This window comes from Crinia signifera, chromosome 6, assembly GCF_055691185.1.
Source record: "Crinia signifera chromosome 6, ASM5569118v1, whole genome shotgun sequence".
NCBI lineage: Eukaryota > Metazoa > Chordata > Amphibia > Anura > Myobatrachidae > Crinia > Crinia signifera.
Genome location: NC_139222.1, coordinates 164,980,686 through 165,001,247, shown reverse-complemented (window position 1 = coordinate 165,001,247; position 20,562 = coordinate 164,980,686). Strand labels below are relative to the sequence as shown.

Below are 20,562 nucleotides of genomic sequence, written 5' to 3'. Positions count from 1 at the left end.
GACATACATATACATATTGTACACAGCCAGATTGTGTCTCCACCTGTGTTCCCACAGTGCTCTACTCAGTTCTACAATCACAGATGCCGCTACACTTTAACCCCCAACAACCCAAACACCCTGCAGCTCCCTTATGTGACAAAGCACCTAATGATACAGCCATACCAAACACACAAAAAACATGTCCTAATGTATTGCTCTCCCAATATATTGTAGCATTCATTCCCATCACACCTCTTAACCCTTTGGGTACCAAGTGAATTTGTTAAAATTGGTGTACAAGTTGTCAAGCAAACATGTTTATTCATCATAATGACCTGTAATGTTTACCTTATATAGGAAATATCATCTTTTTTTACCCAACATTTTTTTATTTGAATTTATATAACAAAACGTTGTAATTTGTAGCGGATAACCCTCAAAGGGTTAACTGTAAGCAGGAGTTTTAGTAGACAAGTATCAGGCAACCGGTTAACAACTCTAGCTCAATAAGGTTTTGAATACCTAAAATAAACTGCCTAGATATCTGAAGCATCCCATGAGCCTGATGTTATTGCAGGAAATACACGCACATGCATACTTTATTAATATAGTCATCTGTATCACTAACATTCGGCTGTAACCTGGTCCTCCTGACAGTTACTATCTCACTGCATAAATGCTATGTCATACAGCCCTGCTCCCAGACATTCACCAATAAATACTAACATTCCTGGATATTAATATAATTACTCAGACTCAGTCCCAATAAACCCTACACAGGCCATCAATCACTTCTACTGTTCCCTCACTCATCATATGGAACACAGTGCACACAGTAAGTAGCATCAACACAGTGAGACATATTGCATAGGGGAACATGATTGTGTTTTATACAGTAAAATCCTTATCAGTTAAGCTGCGTACACTCGGGGGCGATAGGGGCTGAAATCGATGGGAATATGGTCGCTGGCGACCATATTGCCAGTGATGGGAGTGTGCCCCGGCGATAAATCGCCGGGTGCGCGCTCCCGTTTTCAGCCCCATTATAATCGCTGGTCGCAGGAGCTTGCTCCTGCGACCAGCTGATTACCTCTGCGGCACCGCCGGCAGAGGTTCCCTTTCATCAGCGACCATCTCTGGTGGCTGATGAAAAGGAGAAACTGAGCAATATATTGCTCAGCAATGTATTGCTAGCAATATATCTACCAAGTGTGTACGGGGCTTTAGAAGAATTATCGTATACTATATAGAAAATCCACACAGCGTGATACTGTATTATAATCTGCAGCCACAAAAAATCTGTACAAATGATAGAATCCCGCCACTATCACTACATGACAAATAGGCATCCGGTTCCTCAAGGCTAAAATACATTTTTATAGTGTAAGGCGGCCAGAATATCTCAAGACACTGGGCAGAACAGATCACTGCCTGAGGTGCACTGCATCAATAACAATCAATATCAATCAACCGCTAATGGCAGTTGTAGTCCCTGGTACATGTAGGTTAGTCCACATTAGATGAGCTCTCTCTGTTAGTATACATAATACAGGAAACCATTGTACCCCTCTTCTAAATATTCTGAATTACAGCAAAATGTGGAATGTTGTTTTCAGTTCCGTACCACACAGGGTAATAAATCGGTTACACAGCTCTTAGTGGCTCCATCTGTCATTTTTGGGGACAATACAAAGTCTCCTGGTGAAGAAAGTGATTTCAGCAATGCCGCAATAAATGTGCGATGTTCACTGCTTGTGCTGCAGGGAAAGTGTACTGACATGTTACAGTGGGTACAGTGCCATGTTTGACAACAGGAAACGTAAGCTGTTCCCCTATTGTCCCAGCACTAATTTCAGGTGATGTATAATCCATAGGTCTTGGTTCACTTACCATGTTGGCAGGTCACCTCAATGACTGCTGTGAGAATGGTCAGTCAGGAAGTATCCGCTAGTTCCTCAGTACAGACACCCAAAGCTATCTCTTGAAAAAGTTCACTCTAATTTGTACTGTGCCCATTCACACACCTGCTCCCTCTTGGGCCCTGATTGGATGCCATTAACTATTACACCCCCCCACTCCCAATCCTTTGCCAGCTAACCCCTGATTGGAAGAACAGGCATTTTACCAAATTTAGACTGTGGAGGGGGGCCAACTCAAAATAAAAGACCAGGTAAAAAGGGAGGGGTCAGTGACAAGTGTGAACACATGGTACTCTTCTCCCTGTAAATAGTTAAAGGGAATTTCCACCACTTGCTATCCCCCTCTCTTAAAGCAAGCCCCCTCCCTCTGACAGGGCTGGAGCCCCCGGATTTATGACAAGAGCAAGAAGATCTAGAGAAGAATAAGTATCAGATGATCCCCACAGCTCCTTTCACCAGGCAACAGATTAGAAATAGAAGCAGCTGCAAACGTGACCAGCCATGTTACAATCTAATGTGAAGAGAAGAGAAGTGCAGGCAGTCCGACCAGCAAGTTTCATCCTAGGACAGTACCAAGAGAACAAGCACAAATAAGAATAAATGCCTTGTTACTGGGTGCTAAGTACACAGTCATCCTTCATGGCACTCTGTCACTCCCAGCACCATGCTGTACACATGTACACACGTTTCTTCCGGAAAGGTCTAGCAGTCCAAGCCCCTGTGAAAAATGTTAATAACCCAATATTGCTTTCATCTACCTCAACACTACTAGAACAATGTCAGTTACAATCTGGTAGCTCTGCTTTGTACAGTGTTCTGTTTTTCTTAAATATGCCTCAAATCGTTCCGTCAGATGGCAGCTATTAACCCATACCTATTTCTGCACCTTGTCAAGCAGATTTTATGCATATTGCTAGAACACAATAATGACGTGCTCTATACTAAGAAATATCAAACAAAGAAATAGCCAAACTGATTTCAAGAATACGCACCAGAATTCCAAAGCTAATGTTCTGTGTCTAGTGCACAGGTTCCCAAACTCGATTCTCAGGACCTCACGCGGTTCACGTTTTTCAGGTCACCTGTGGATTTTAAAAATGTGACCGTTAGTGATACACATAGCTCCTGCTGAGTGGCCTAGAAAACATGAACTGTATGGGGTCCTAAGGACAGAGTTTGAGAATTACTGGTCTAGTAGATAATGCAAACTCACTTATCAAAATGTCATAGCATAAATGTAACCCCTAAATGGTGCGCGCACACACCGACATTCCTGTCGTTAGGGTATAAAAGTGAAGAGCCCTATATGCTAGGGAGAAAGACAGGTGGCTAAGTAGATTAAAAACATGGTGCCAGGAAAATCATCTTGTGTACAGAACTAGTGAGCAGCTGAGACTTGAAAGTTGCAGGAATACTGAGGATTCCAGGATCCTACCATGTAAACAGGACTGATACTGCTGTGTGGGTGCCAAATACATCTCCAACCTGTGTGTGGGCGTTACATGGGTCACAAGAGAAGTGAACTGCATGCCAGGCTTGCATTACTTAAGCGTACTGTAGCTGCAGATGCCATGCCAAATACCAGTCTCTTATCCCCATTAACCAATCATTTGGGAATTCACTGATGTTTTTCTGGAGAAAGAACATTCTCCCACCTTTGTGCATAACGCCCCCATGCTAAGAATATGCAAAGTTTAAATGACAGTTGTGTAATTATGGTGTACATGCTGAAAGCATTACTCTAAAAAAACTATTTAATGGAGCAGGATGTGTCAGGTTTATGCAATGGGGGTTATTTACCAAGGTAAAAGAACCGGGCGCTGGTGTGAGGTGCCTCCAATAAAATACGTTTAAGCAGTTACCAAATAGTGGTTATAGTGGACCACTGAGAAGAATAATACCAAACAAAGAGTAGGCAGTGCTTATTAAATGAATAAATATAAATTATACCGGGATTGCCTGAGAATAACACATTTATTATATAGACAATACTATTGTAACTAAAAGACATATAAAAATGAATGAATAGACCATTTAAAAGGCAATATAATTTTTAGGCATAGAGGGCCTTATTCTGATCGGAGCGGCCAAACGTGCGTACGTTCGCCATTAACGTACGCTAGCCGTACGCGGCCGTTAGGGTTAGGTCCACCCACAAATCAGCCGCTTACGTACGGGCAGAAATACCGTAGAAGGGGAGTGGCGTACAAATGAGCGTACGGCAACGTACGCGGACGGCCCAGCCCTTGCACTCCGACAACAGGCGTACAACTGAGCGTACGCCGCCGTTTACGGACGTCTCTCGTCCGTCTTCCCACCGCCTTCTTGCGGAGATCTGAGCGTACGCCAGCTTGCACGGACGGGTCCCTATTGTTTACAATAGAAAAGTCAGCTTATGTCACCGCTCGTGAGAGTGAGCGTACGTCCGTGTACGCTGACATACCCTTCATATATATGGACCTGCAAATCTTGCCTTTGAACTATAATTATGAAAATTAATTAATTGATTGAATTAATTAATGTGCAAAATAGTGGTCATGGTCTTAAAACATTGCTGAAACATCCTTTGTAGGTGTTAGATGTGGTTTATGTTATTGTATCATAAATACAAAACCTATGTTTGTATTAGAGTGAACACGTTGACACATGTCGACTTGTGTAGATTGAGTGTGCTACTGTGTAAAGTCTATGAAAGCACGTAGTGAATGTGTCTAACTGTTTAGCAAATAGCTACCTTAGCATATATAAGCAGGTCTTAAAAAGATTCTTACCTTAAATTAAACAAACCTTTAAATGTCGAGAAGTATAGAAAGATAAGCTTCCAATGTGTTTGAGTGCTGTGTGTGGCTTGCAGGTAGTGAAATCATGGTTTTGACTTAATAGACTGCAGCATTGCTTATTACATTCAGGTGTATGTGTTTGAGTAGGAATCAGCGTTAATTAGCAAACTCAGGCGCACGCTGGCATGCGGTATCTGTAGGGGTGGTTTGAGATGGCGGTTGGCGGCCGCCTGTTTTGTGTCCGAAATGAACGGTGCCTTAGTCGATCGTGCGGTAGTAGCACCGCTCATTTTTGGTGCACACCCCCGTGTACGCCCATATTTACGCCCATTTTCCCTCATTATTTCGGCCGCTCCCCTCTTCACGCCCCTATGCCGCCCCCAATACCCGTACACTCGCGTACAGGTTTTTTCGCACGTAGAGACCCGTCCGTAAGCGTTGGTGAGTGGTCGCGCCTGCGCATTAGCGAATGTACGCATGCGCAGATCATAAAAAAACCCGGGACGTACGCGTACGGCCCGGCCGCTCCAACCAGAATAAGGCCCAGAGTCTCACCACTTTAATAATTGGGATTTTTCCGGGCTTGGGTCCGTTGTTCTCACTAGTTGTGCGGTGATGTTAATTTTGTAATGGATGCCGCTGGAGGAGTAGCAAGGGCCTTGTGGAGCTTCCCGGTAGGATGATATCCTTTGCAGTGGTGTGGAGAAGAAAAGGGGGGGTACACTGCGCTAAAAAATAGGGTGTAATAAACATTGTGTGCCAATGGAATGTAAAAATAATTGTATTTATTTAAAAAAACATAGATAAGAACATGGGGTGTGACATTGAATAAAAATATGAAATCACCAGATGGAATTGGTAGAGGGGTGTTAAAAATTGCACTGGAGAGGATAATGCCGTTTTGCCAATGGAAATGGGTATCAACTTGTGTTTTTTCCCATGGAGGAGGACAGCAGTTTAAACTGTCAGAAGTCCATTTTGCCAAGTTGAGGGTGCAGTGATGCCCACCGTGGCATGTATCCCCTGGCATTGAGCAATATACCTCTGACAACGAGCATGTAGGTAAGTGGCACTTATGTGGCATAATATGTAATAGGCATTATGATTTGTGTCATTATATGTAATGGGCATTATGGTGTGTGGCATTATGTTTAAGGGCATTATAGTGTGCGGCATTATGTTTAATGGGCATTACAGTGTGTGGCATTATGTGAAATGGGCATTACAGTATGTGGCATTATGTGTAAAGGTCATTATGGTGTGTGGCATTATGTATAATGTGCATTATGGTGTGTGGCATTATGTTTAATGGGCATTACAGTATGTGGCATTAAGTGTAAAGGGCGTTACGGTGTGTGGCATTATGTTTAATGGGCATTATGATGTGTGGCATTATGTGCAATTGGCATTATAGTGTAAATTTTTGCAGCGTGCAGGGTTCGCAGATACTCAATATATTTGATATTTCCCCTGTCAGGAAATATTAGCACAGATTGAATACCCCCCTATATGAGACAGCTATGGAGTGGACAGTAAAGGATATATGCGTGATGGACTGGTTGAAAATCCATGGGCCACTTCATACTATTAGCCCCCCAGAATGAAAGTTGCCAGCCAGCCCCTGCATAACCTCACCCACATAATTATTACAAGCAGTGGGGAGAGAAGCGAGCAGGGCTGGTAATAAATATGTTATACTATGCTCAGTCCTGAAGGATGACCCTGTGTAGCCCATGCAATGTGTGCAGAAATTTGTCTGGTATGTAGCTGCAGAGCCAACTGCCGCAGCCATAGTGTGTGTGCAGCCAGTGATCATAGCGGTGCCTGCAGTCATCCTCCTCTATGTCTGCAGCATGATGGGAATACGAAACAAGGCTTAAGAGAATGTGCAGCCTGAAGAGGACCCTAGGATACAGGTAAGGCATGGGCAGACGCACCTCTCTGGTCAGGAGGCCACACCTCTTCGGTCAGGAAGCCACACCCCTTAAAGCAAATGACCACACCCCTCGGTGGGATCCTATGAGTGTATTTCCCTGGTGGGCCCTTTATACCCCAGTCCGACACTGCACAATATAATACTATAATGGTGTAGCTGGACAGTGTGACGTGGGGCACACATCAGGCAGCTAATTCATTCACCAAACAAAGTGGGCTGGGTTGGGATCATTTGGTCTACAGCATGATGATCGACAGTCATTAAGTCGACACTTTCAGGTCGACATAGGAAAAGGTCGACATGGGTCTAGGTCGACATGGTTCTAGATAGAAAGGTCGTTAGTTCGACAGGTCATTAGTTCGACAATGTCTATGTCGACAGTCAAAAGGTCTACATGGGATTTTCACTGTTTTTTACCTTAATGTCAACACAGTCGACATGGACACAGTTTCAAGTGCACCGCATCCCCTCGCATCGCTGGCTGCGCTCGCAATGCGTCGGGCATGGTGCCTCGCTGCGCTCGGCACACTATTTTATTCTCCCACCACGCCCTAGTGCAGGGGTGGGCAACTATTTTGGCTGGGGGGCCGCTTTACACTTCCAGTGAATATTCGAGGGCCGCACACTAAATATCTTGTATACAGATGGAGCCATCCTCATCTCGCCCTTTAATAAGATTAAGTTAATAACCAGATTTCTCTGCTAATCCCCTTCTCCAACTGTATGGTTCTATGTATTGTATTGCTGCTGAGAACAAGAGGCCTTGGCTCACCATGGCTATCCGGAGAGGGCTAGACGAGGATGGCTCCATCTGTATATGCTGCTGTCTGGGTCCTGGGGGAGATGGGATGTAAAACGGAGGTAGCTTCTACCTTTATTATGCTTCCCTCACCCCCAGGACCCAGCAGCAATTCTACCTTAACACAGCTGCCTCTGCCCCCCACTGCACAAGAAGCTCCGCCCCACCTGCCTCCTAGCATCTCAGCATGTCACTCACATCACAGGAGGAGGGAGGAAATACCCCGGCTCGCTTCAGTGGCAGCACAGGTTGGCAGGGCCATCTTAACAGCTTTATGTGCCCCAGTGCAGTGGAAACCCTACCTACACAACTGTGTATGTATATATATATATATATATATATATATATATATATACACATACACAAATAATGCAGGTTAAGGCCCCCATACATTAGGCCGACTTGTCCTTAGGACAAGTCGGACCCAATTCTCCTGTGAGCCGCCCGGCAGCTCCCCGGGAGGCTCACATACAATTTGGCACTTGATGAGCCAGTTTTTACATGTGATAAATCGCTTGCGATTTATCACATGTAAAACAAATGGGGAGCTGCAGGGCGGTGAGGAGCAGTGGGGGCGGGCGGCGGCAGTAGTGGGGGCGGGCGGCGGCGGTAGTGGGGGCGGGCGGCGGCAAACAAATGAGTTCCCAGCGGGTGCCGGGTGCGGCGAGTGATGCTGACCTGGCCGGGCAGCTGTGATCAGAAATAGCAGCGCTGCCGCTGCGGGACGGGACGCACAGTGGCGGCTATTAGATTTTCAAAATTCCTGTCAAATGACCGGCCGTTCTGTGATTGGCTGAGAGAGCTCTCAGCCAATCACAGAACGGCCGTTCATTTGACAGGGATTTTAAAAATCTAATAGCCGCCACTGTGCGTCCCGTCCCGTCCCGCAGTGGCAGCGCTGCTATATCTGATCACAGCTGCCCAGCCAGGTCAGTATGTCTGCCCGCCGTGCTCCCCCGCCCCCCGGTGTCTGCATGCATATGCCTGACAGGTGGGCAGGCATATGCATAGCATACAGGGAGGTCGGATGATCTTATGTGCTGACCGTCCGACCTCCCTGATCCGGTCCGATGCGCACGGGACCGCGCATCGGATCGGATCATACATCACACACCTGCGATTTTGGGGCGATTTCATCCGGTTATCGGCCCAAAGTGCCGAAATCGGATGAAATCGTCCCAAAATCGTATAGTGTATGGGGGCCTTTAGTAGTCTCTCAACAGGCTTGTATTTGTGCAGAGGGTTTTAATCAGGCAGCATAATGAAATTACAAATCATTATGCTGCCTGATTAAAACCCTCTGCACAAATACAAGCCAGTCATACAAGATACTGTATACAGTGGCGTAACGAAAAATTTTGCTCCCCCCCGCCGGGACAATTTCGCCGCCCCCCCCCGGACAATTTTGCCGCTGCCCCCCCGTTAAAAGTCCCCCCTGGGGAGCTGGCAGGGGGGTCCGTGCGGCGCGGAGGTACCTGTATTCAGGGAGAGCCTGGAGGTCCCTGCGCCTGCGGCGCTGAGTATGATGTTGCCGGGGTCCCTGCAGTGAAGTGGAAATAACGCGCTATCTCCGGCGGAGATAGCACGTTATTTCCACTTCACTGCAGGGACCCCGGCTGGCAACATCATACTCAGCGCCGCAGGTGCAGGGACCTCCAGGCTCTCCCTGAATACAGGTACCTCCGCGCCGCACGGACCCCCCTGCCAGCTCCCGGCTGCACCCACAAGCAGTGGGGAGCTGGCGGAGAAAAAATAGCGCCCGCAGACCCCCGGCGCCTCCCCGCCACCGCGGGGGCTGCAGCCTTATAGTTACGCCAGTGACTGTATAATATATTTACTTATTGAACATTGACTGCAGCAGCGTTTACTTTTAGAGTGGTGTAAGTCTGCTTAGCCAGCCAGAGGGTAGTCAGGCAAGGAGAATCCTGACTTTAAGTGTATGCGTTGCTGCTGAATAGTCCCGCCACCGCCGATGCATGACCGCGCCATCCCCTCTCAGCATTACTGGGAGTGTGGGAGGGGACGCGGTCACGCGGCAGCCGCCTCCCCGCCATTGGTTGGTGCGGCGGCCACATGACCGCATCCCCTCCCACACTCCCAGTAATGCTGTGCGGGGATGGAGAGTCGCCGGTCATGCATCGGCAGCGGCGGGACCTCACCGTTCCTAATATCAATATTGTGTGGGGCCTCTTGTCATTGTGCTGGACTCGGGAGTGGCCGGGCCAGACGCGAGGGGTTCGCGGGCCGTATGCAGCCCGCGGGCCGCCTGTTGCCCACCCATGCCCTTGTTGGATGGTAGGGCATGAAATACCGCCTGTCAGCACATGTCAGCTCAAGAAACAGTGAAAGAAACAGTGTCGACATTTGACTGTCTACCTAGACATTGTCAAACTAATGACCTGTCTAACTACCTGTCCAACTAATGACCTTTCGACCTAGAACCATGTCGACCTTTTCAAATGTCGATTTAGAACCATATCGACCTTTTCCCATGTCGACCTAATGACTGTCGACCATCATGCTGTAGACCAAATGACCGCATCCCTTTGCCACCCTGGTCACTCTCTCTAAGCATACAGTGTCATAGTAGAACAATGACACTCTGCTAATAGTTAATCAATTCTGCTAATGAGTGTAAGCAGAATACATTTTTATGCAGGTGATCACTATGGCACACACATGACAATGCTGCATATTCATATGGCCACCTATCTGACACATGATGACAATATAACGAGAAGGACATGTAAATTTGTCCCACATTCAGAAATACTCAATAAAAGATAAATGATATGCAGTAAATACAAAACCAGTCTACTTGCTTGCATCTCCTGTAAGAAGTACATTGTGTTTTTTCTAAATCAATGCAAGACAAAAGGATGTAAGCTCCAAGGGGAAATGGTCATTAGGTCCATTGCAGTTGACATACATTGAGTGGACCACTGAAGGTCGACAGGCATTAGGTTGATACAGACTAATGGTCGACATGTCTTAGGTCAACGGGGTCAAAAGGTTGACACAAGCATTAGGTCAACATTGGGGAGGTCGACATGGGTTAATCACGTTTTTTTTTTTTTGCCAACATGTGCCACAAGGGCAGGCATGTCAAACTCAAAATCCCAACTGGGCAGAATAATCAAGGTCTTAGAGGAATATTCAATCCCTGTCCCATTCTCGGCCGGCTTAACGTGAAATTGTTAGACAGGATTCAATGTCCCGCATGCCAAAAAGGGGGCGTTGGCGCGAGATATGCACGTGGATCGTCGAGCTGCGGCCAGGAGCTCGACAAGCCACGGCCGTTCTCGGCAGAACGGGCCGACTGCTTCTAAAGTCGGGCCCGTTCTGCTAAGATCCCTGTTCAATGCTGTCGGGGAAGTCAGCATTGAATAGGGCCCTGCCGCGATTTTCCCCGTCGGGAGAATGAATACCCCCTAAGTCTTGTGTGGGCCGCAAGAAAAAGAAAGAGTCTTACAGTATATGCCATATATCAGTGTGTGCCAGGGACTGTTATTCCCTCTTACATATTAAAGTGCAGTCCTCTCTCCCCTATATAATAATAATAATAATAATAATAATAATAATAATAATATATAAGTAGTATTATTACTATATAGGGGAGAGAGGACCGCATTTTATATACGAGGGTGAATAACAGCTTCTGGAACACACAGAAACTACTATCTTTCTGAGTGTGCCATGAGCTGTTATTCCCCTCATACATAAAATGCGGTCCTCTCGTTATTCCCCTCACCGGGGCAGCATGGACGGTGTAGTGGTTAGCACTACTGCGTCACAGGGCTGAGGTCATGGGTTCGAACCCTACCATGGCCCAACTGTGCAGAGTTTGTATATTCTCTCTGTGCTTGCATAGGTTTATTCGGGTACTCCGGTTTCCTCCCACAATCCAAAAAATATACAGGTAGGTTAATTGGCTTGCAACAAAATTAACCCTAGAATATAGATTGTAAGCTCCACTGGGGCAGGGACTGATGTGAATGTTCATATATTCTCTGTAAAGCGCTGCAACTGTAAATAAATAAATACATAAAATACTATTTATATTAGAGCTGTTATTGGCCATATATGTTTATATATCCACCCCCAGCAGTGTACTCACACTGTTTTTTTCAGGGCTGTGGTAGAGCAGTGCTGTCTCCTCTGAGCATGCTGCGGCTGGTGTCAGTCAGACGCTGAGTGTCTCCTCCGGCGCTAGGGCATGGAGGGAAAATATAAGTCTGCTAAGCGTAGCAAGGGACTGTACCTGAAGCATGGCGAGCACAGAGAGAGCCATTCAAAGGTACTCAGAGCACCGATACGGTGTCCATGTCGACTGTGTTGACATACGGGTCAAAAAACAACGTGAAATACCCATGTCGACCTTCCCAATGTCAAACTAATGCTTGTATTGAACTTTTGACCCTGTCAACATTTGGCATGTAGAGCTTGTGTCTGTCTTGACCTAAGGCCAGTCAACCCTCAGTGGTCGACCCAATGTATATCACCTTAATTTGTATGACCTAATGACCCATACCCAGCTCCCAGTTGGAGTGGTAGGGAATGATACAGAAGCAAATGCATGCAAACAACTCTGAACAAAAAATATATACATTTAAATATTACTACTTTGCCACCATATATTCACAGAGTAGCTGGTAGTGCCAGGAGTAGGTATAACAGTACAGCAGAATACAAGGGTATTATTATTATTATTATTATTATTATTATTATTATTATTATTTATATGGCACCTAACAATACATAAATGAGGTTGGAAATATAAATGTGAGGATAAAGAGAGATCAGGAAAGGAGAGTTGAGTATTATCAGCATAGAAGTGATATTTGAAGTCGAGTGAGTGAATGAGGTCACCCAGGGGGTTATTCTAGTTCATTCTTTCTGACAAAATCCTTCTTAGATGGACAAAACCATGTGCACTGCGGGTGGGGCAGATGTAACTTGTGCAGAGAGAATTAGATTTGGGTGGGGTTTTTCTTCAAAGTGAGATCTATATTGCAGTGTAAAATAAAGCAGTCAGTATTTTCCCTGCACAGAAACAAAATAACTCACCCAAATCTAATTCTATCTGCACATGTTACATCTGCCACCCCTGCAGTGCACATGGTTTTGTCCATCTGAGAAGGATTTTGTCAGAAAGAATGAACTAGAATAAAGCCCCCAGAGAGGACGTATAGAGAGAAAAGAAGAGGATCAAGAACAGAACCTTGGGAGACACCTACTGACAGTGGAAGTACAGGACAGGTGGAGCCATTAGAGGTACAGCTGTGGATTCTTGTGTAGCATTCCAAAGGGAAACACATACTGATGCACTGATCCCCATGGCATGCCACCTATGCTTTTAGCAACATTTCTTTGCGTCTCCTCCAATCAGAGAAAGGAGAAGATTGGAATGTCACTAGAGGAACATCTGGAAGCAGGCAATGTTCATTGATGGAATCAAATTCACATAGCTCTGTAGGGTAAACAACAGTAAATAGTAGCAAATGAACACTTCTATATGTAACATTATAAACCACTGCATATTTTGCCTTGCTAACATACTTGCTATCATAATGATACTTATTATTCTCCACAGCTCATGCCACTGCATTCCTTTAGTTGTTACATTACACCAAAATCCCGCCCAGCCACTCCTGCTCACACCTATCTCATTCCAACAGAATCAATCATCAATAGAAACCACCTATTCTAACCCCTTATACCAGGTTCATCTTTCACACTGGGCTGGATGGGCTAATGCCTGGGGGCCCCCACAAGCATAAGGGCCCTAGAGCAACCTAAGACAGGGCAAATTAAAAAAATCTATATATTTATATTTTTATAGCAATCCTAATTAGCACTGACCAGCATCCCTCCTCCTCCAGTGGTCACACTGCATTTCGGCGTGACGTCACCCACGTAATGAGCACCATTCCACGTAGAATACTCTGTGTTTTTTATATGTCAATCTTTTTTTTTTCTTCTTCTAATACTTCTATTGGTCAGTAGTTGATATTCTGAGAGTGACATTTCTTATATATCTATTTTTCTCTTCTATAGCTTAGTTTGTTTTAGTGCTAGATTGTAAAGTTTTATTCTATAAGATGTTTATATAAATTTGATTTGAGTATTTCTGAATGGCACTGCAGTTATTATTTTGCCCCAGCAGGTTCCAGGACTCTTTGAAAAAGCTCACACTGGAAAGAAACGTGTTAGGGAATCCGGCACCCCTGGAGAGAAAAATATCCTTGGAGTCCACTAGCATCTCCACATATGCGCCCCAACTTTGGCTGATTACGCCAGACGCACTGGACATACAAGCGGTACTACACAGACACTGAACTACAGCTTTATTGTCAACAGCGGTGCAGCGGGTGAGGGACGCGGCACGGCCTGACACACAGGTATTCCGCATAAGCTGGAGGTGAGACCACCCACTGCTGCGTGTGAGAGACGCGGCAGTACCGGACTGACGTTACACTGCTGGACTCTACACGGAGTCTACGCGGAATAGTCCCTCAGTCTCCCTGCATTCCCCACTCCGTTATACATCTTACAATTGGAGTCTGTGAGTATCGCATTAAGTGGAGCACCTTTTCCCCCCATCCAAAGACACTTGGATAAACTCCTACTGGCATTTTAGTGGACATTCCTTCATACTTAAAAAAATTGGAATAGTATGATCCCGGGGTATATTTATTTTATTTCATATACTTTTATCATTAGTTATCTATCAGATACATTATCAAATATATGCTATAATTAAAACATAAAAAAAAAAAGGGTGGCAACCTTAATCATATACGAGCAATAGCTTATCATTTTTTATTTTTCATTTGATCGTGAAACATGTTTATTGTACTCTGATATATTTTATAACTGATACCTTTTATACTTTATTAAAAATAATAATTGATTTAAATTGTGTGAGACAGATGATTGCACTTCATAGATTATTAGCGCAGACATTGGGATTTTTCTTTTACAGCAGGTTCCAGGTAAGATCCATCAGAACATCAGAATATTAGAATGTGCAATGGTATGATTGGGAATTTCTGCACTCCTCTATGTTGTTCACTGTTATTTGAACATCTGTATTTACTTTTGTTATGTGTATATTGGTTGTCTCTAGTTCCATGTGTATGTATTGAATATTACTCCATCTCTATGTATCTTGGATATTTGTAGTGCTGGTCTATATGACGCTGATTGTTTAATAAAAATTACTTTATTTAAAAAAGAACAACAAACAAAGCAAACGTGCTCTCTGTGACAACATAACAGTGAGATATGAAGATGGATACAAAGTTTCATTATCTCTTTCCTGGTTTCTTCCGCCAATTTTCCAAGTCACTACATAGATCCACTTTGGCATGACAATACAGTCTGCTCTCTTACCTATAGTGTTCCTGCTTCCTATCTATGATGTTCTGCAACTCCTCGCTTGCTGGCCTCATGAAATTAGCGGAGTCTTGATTTTCCGGGAAGTGTTCCATCTAAAGTAAGCAATGTGTGAGTATAACACAGAATTAGATGAAAGTCAGTAGAAATTCACAGATAGTGGAGATAGAAAGAGAAGATTGGTAATCCTGATGAGCCTAAGATGCATACTGTATTTATTATTGTATTTATTATTAGGATTTGCAGTATATACCCCCAAAACTCCCATTCTTTGGGCATAACTGCAACTATTATGGATCCACAGGATGTACTGTAAAGGCCCATACACACGCAGAAAATCGCCTAGTGTGTATGGCCCACCGATGGAATACTAGCGATGATGCGCGCTCCCGCATCACCTCTAACAAAGTCTCCCATCTGCTGGTTTTACCAGCATGCCAGTGATGAAAGCTACTGCGCATGCGCCGCTTCTGCGACCGTGGTGGGACTGGCGCGGTGGGGGCAGAAGCAGGGTCAGCTAGAATTGGCAGAGACCAGCAGCGGCATCACGGCCAGTGGCAGCCCCCCTCTTATACTGAGGATGGAGCTGCCAGTTGTGCCAATGTGTGAAACCTATGGGCCAAATTCAGTTAGTGGCAAAATCACAGTAATTTACCGCAATTGCTGTTTTTGCAGCTTTTTGCCAGAACAGGCTTTTGTGGGTATGCGTGCTCCGATGTTTTGCCTACTCAATTACAAATTTGTGAAAACAGGATTACTGTTAAAATGGTTGGAAGCAGCAAAAAGTAAAAAATACTCCCCGAAAAAAGCTAAAGTAGCATCACATAACAATATAGAAGTTTATTATTGGCTATAATAACATTATTTGGGTACTTAAATTGGGTCAAATGGCTGTTATATGCATTTATTTTATGGAAAAAAAAGTGTTTTTCATCAAAATAGTGCTTAAAATAAATTTGGGGACAAAGCAAGCCATGCAAGGGTATGCGTTACACTAACTGGGGGTCCATAGACACAAAAAACAATAAAAAAAAACACTCATGCTGACCTTTTCATGTCGACAAATAGTGGTCAACCTAACAATCCCTGTCCATCCAATAATCCACACCCCAGAGCCGCCCTAACCAATTTGATGCCCTAGGCAAGATTTTGGCTGGTGCCCCCTAGCACCGTCATTACAGAGGTAGCCAACCTTGTCAATGTTGCAATGCGTGCACATGGACATGCACATAGCGGCAAGCTGCAGTGAATACTGTGCTGCGACTAGTCATAGCCAGTTTCGCTCCATAGATGTCTATGGCATACAGATGTGTATTCCCCTTCTGCTTCCGACAATACACTAGTTGCCCCATCCATAGTGTATGGAGTAGTGTGGCTACATGTGACCCCATCACCACAGTGTCTGTGTGAAAAAGGAGATATGGGGGGGGGGGGGGGGTGTTGGAGAAAAAGGGAGAGACAGGCAGAGAGAATGAATGTCAGAGTGAGAGACAGGGAGAGAGAAAGGGTGATAGAGATAGAGAAGGACAGAGAGGGGATGTCAGGGAGAGACAATGGGGGAGAGAAGCTTTTGGAGAGGGAAGGAAAGAGACAAGGGGAAGCGGGAGAAAAGAGGTGGGAAGGAGATATATAGAAGAAAAAAAGTCTAGAGGCAGAGAGAGATAAAGAGAAAGGTGACGGAGGGAGTGAGAGAAGTTTGAGAAAGCATGGGAGGTAGAGAGAGAGAGAAAGAGGACAGAGAAGGGCGGGAGAGAGAGAGCAGGGGAGTTAGATGGTGAAAGAAAGAGAGGGAAGGTGGGGAACGGAGGAGAGAGAGAGAAAGAAGAGAGGCATAGGGAGCGAGAGAGATGAGACAGGGAGGGGAGGGAGAGAGCCCTAGGGAGAGAGATGAGACAGGGAGAGCTAGGGAAAGTGAGACAGGTATAGGAAGAGAGAGATGGGACGGAGGAAGAATGAGGAAATGAGAGAGGTACAGGGAGAGAACAGAGGAGAGAGATAAGATAGTGAGTGAGAGAGAGAGAGTGAGTGAAATAGGTATAGGGAAGGAGAGATTAGATGGGGAGGAGGTGGGAGAGTGATCATGATAGAGGCAAAGGGAGAGAGGAGAGACAGGGAGGGAAAGTGAGAGAGGCATAGGGAGAGAACAGAGGAGAGAGATGAGATAGGGAGAGAGAGTGAGTGAAATATGTATAGGGGAGGAGGTGGGAGAGTGATAGTGATAGAGGCAAAGGGAGAGAGGAGAGACAGGGAACGAAAGTGAGAGAGGCATAGGGAGAGAAAGATGAGGCAGGGAGGGGAGAGATGAGATAGGTAGAGAGCAGGGGAGAGAGAGATGAGACAGGTGGATGTAGGCATATTCAGAGAGAGAGAGAGGGGAAGGCAGAGTGAAAGAGGCATAGGGAGAAAAAGAGATGAGACAGGGAAAGGGAGGAGGAGGGAGAGAGAGAGAGAAAGAAGAGCGAGGGGCATTGGAGAGAGAGTGGGGGTTTGAAAGGGTTGTGACAGGAATCATAAATACCTCCCAGCACCCCCCCCCCCATACATGTGGCAGTGTATCATGCTCTGTTAATAATGCCCCCAGTAATGCCTCGCTCATAACGCTAATGCTTCCAACAGTGTCTCACTCATAATGCCCCCAGTAGTGCCTCACACATAATTCCCCCAACAGTACCTCACACATAATGCCCCGAGAGGTTCCTCACAAATAATGCCCCAACTAATAATCGCCTTACACATGCTCAGGAACCGCCTCTGCTGCCGTCACCCGCCCGGCATCATTGAAACTTCAGTGCATGACATGAATAATGTGTATTTCTGTAACTATTTAGTGAAAGTGTTGCTCTGCTACTTATTGAAAATCATGTATTGGGAACAAGCCTACTCTGTCCAGCTCAGGTCTCTATCAGTGACTGTTTGGTAAGAGCTGCTTGTCTACCTCTAGCACATTGCAGGGAAGCATTGATTTCCAGGCTCATATATCTGCCACGTACATCCTGTTACATGAGACCTGGCCCTCTACTGATGATTTACATGCTAGCCATTTGGATTCCAGCGAATGGTTTTCTGACCTATAAAAAAATGATACTGTGTTTTGATTTCTGGGTTTTCAGACTTTAAATATTTATTTTCTCACAAAAATCGATGTCAATAATATAATTATTCCAAAAGAAAGCAGATACAATCTTATGGTGTGTACACACGGTGCGATAGCCTTGGTATTCGATCCCAATTCTATATGGATCAAATCGCACGGCAAGCCAAAACGCATGCATTCAATTTTCACTATATAGTACAGATCGGTACTATACAGTCATTGCTGTACTGTATATTTAGCTATTCGATTTGTGCTGAACGGGAGCACGCATCGAATCGGGATCGAAAGGTTAAAAGCCTGTTTGATCTCCATTCAATGTATATGCGATCCCGATTCGATTTTGACTATACAGTCAAAATTTAATGTCAAATTGTACCGTGTGTACACAGTATTACTGAGCAAGATAAGGTGACATGCTACAGATACTGTGTCACAACTCCACTAGGATGTAGGTGATGTAACTCACCCACAACCTAGCATAATAGTATGTATTCACTGGTCCCCACCCAGGGCCATCTTAACAGCAGTGTAGGCCCCTGGGCAAAGCAATGCACTTGGGCCCTTACCCATTCTCCCCTCCTAGGGTGGGGGGTGATATCAGCAGCAGCTTTGATGTCCCACGGGTGGCAGGGGGTGCTCTATCTTCCACTCAACATGTAGGACCTGGAGCAGTAATTTCTGCTAATTACTCCTTTACTGCACAGGTGGTGGGAGGGAGAACACTAACGTGTGGAAGGGGGCACTGAGCTGTATGAAGGGACCCTTGTAAATGACTTCCAGGGAGGTAGGGGGTGTTTTATACGCAGTGGAGGGTTGGATAATATATATATATATATATATATATATATATATATATATATATATATATATATATATATCTTTGCTGTTAATGACATTCCATCAGCATGTAACATTACATGGGCTTAATATTCGTCATTTTCCGGTGGAAGTGCAGCTTGTTTGACAGCAGATATCACCATTATCTGGAAATATATTTCTTAGCCTTCAATAGTATAAAAACCTAGAGTCCCACCTTTCAGGATTGACAAAAATATAAAACTGTACACCAGACATTTGGAGCTGGAGCAGGGACTGGCTGCTGGACGGCTGATATCTCTGGTTCTGGGCAAGATAGAGACAAGCCACTAGTGTTCACAGAAAGGGAAGAGTCCCAGCTTTTGGAACATACTCAGAAAAACTCTAAAGGTGCGTACACACACGGGCGATTTTGTGCAAAATTGCGGGAAATATGATCGCTGAGCGACCATATTGCCCGCAATGGGAGTGTGCACCGGCGATATATCGCCGGGTGCGCGCTCCCATTTTTGCCCCTGTGGTGATCGCTGGTTGCAGGAACATGCTCCTGCGACCAGCTGATTACCACTGCCGGGCTCCCCCCGGCAGTTTCTTTTTCATCAGCAACCATCTCTGGTCGCTGATGTAAAGTAGAAACTGAGCAATATATTGCTCAGCCATATATTGCTCAGCCATATATGGCTGAGCAATATATCTCCCCCGTGTGTACACAGCATAAGTCAGACAGAACCTGAGAAATCCGACTGGGAAGTGCAATTAACAGGTCGGATGTGGACTGCTGGTTTGAAGTTGGATATCTCCATTTGCCCAGGGCCGATTTTCAAAATTCTAGTATCCCTGGAAAAAGGGGATCCTCAGCTATCAGCATAGGGCCCTTACACACCTGGGGCCCCTGGGCAAGTGCCCAGTCCCCACCCCATGCACTGCAAGTTTGTATATGGGCTTTGCTGCTGACAACACACATTTTCTTGCGAGAACACAAAAGGCAGAATTTCCTCATTTATAGATCTGACTCAATGCAAGTGATAGTGGACATCTACCCTGCGCGGCCAGCCATATAATGTTACATGCTGATGGAATGTCATTAACAGCAAAGGTCAGATATATAGGTAGTCTTGTCAGTACACAAACATCTCTATAGCCAGACTGCTGTGTTAACAGAATTAGTAACTGTGGGACCACTGTTTGGCACTTAACTGGGCTGAATTGGTGTAATAAGCATCTATTCAATAATTTGATCACAGTAATACAATGAGAGCATGTAGAGAGAAGGCACAAAACCAGTAAATTAGGATATTTTTCACTGTACTTATATAAATGTGGGGCTAAAGTCCCCAGGTACATTGTTTTGCGCAGGGACTTCAATGCTCTTTAGGTGGCCTTGCCCAAACATATACTTTGCCAGCAAAGGAGATGCTGGAGCATATGTACACTGGGTTTTTTATGTAGCATAATGGTAAATGGGGGTACAACAATTTGGTGTTTTATTGTTTGGGGGCCCCACAAACCATAATCCAGCCTTGTGTATAGGGCCATTTATCAAGAAACTTTACCCAGGACAGTGCTAACTCTGAAAAGCTATGTTGCTGGAGCATTGCGGTGAGAGCATTTTTGCATTCCCCACAGAAGGCTGCTTTGGCAAACAAAAATTGAGGGTACCTCCATATTTATCAATTTAATAAACTGCACTTCTTAATTAGTGTATCGGCATGGAAGAATAATCACCACAATAATGATTAAAAAACAAAATTTATGGGTGAATTCGGGGTACTCTTTACCTAGAACGGCGCCCGTCGCGGGCATCGCGGGTACATTTATGGCTACCCGCGACGCGACCG

The 20,562-nt window shown here is 45.1% G+C and overlaps 1 long non-coding RNA gene across 1 annotated transcript; it reads right to left on the bottom strand.

The window, feature by feature from the left end:
- Nucleotides 1-1,225: 1,225 nt before the first annotated feature.
- On the bottom strand, nt 1,226-17,909 carry LOC146007132 (uncharacterized). The gene is made up of 4 exons (XR_014444250.1): nt 17,805-17,909; nt 14,812-14,909; nt 2,894-2,983; nt 1,226-2,462 (listed from the first exon to the last, which is right to left on the bottom strand). It is a non-coding gene; the product is annotated as an uncharacterized LOC146007132 (long non-coding RNA).
- Nucleotides 17,910-20,562: the final 2,653 nt, after the last annotated feature.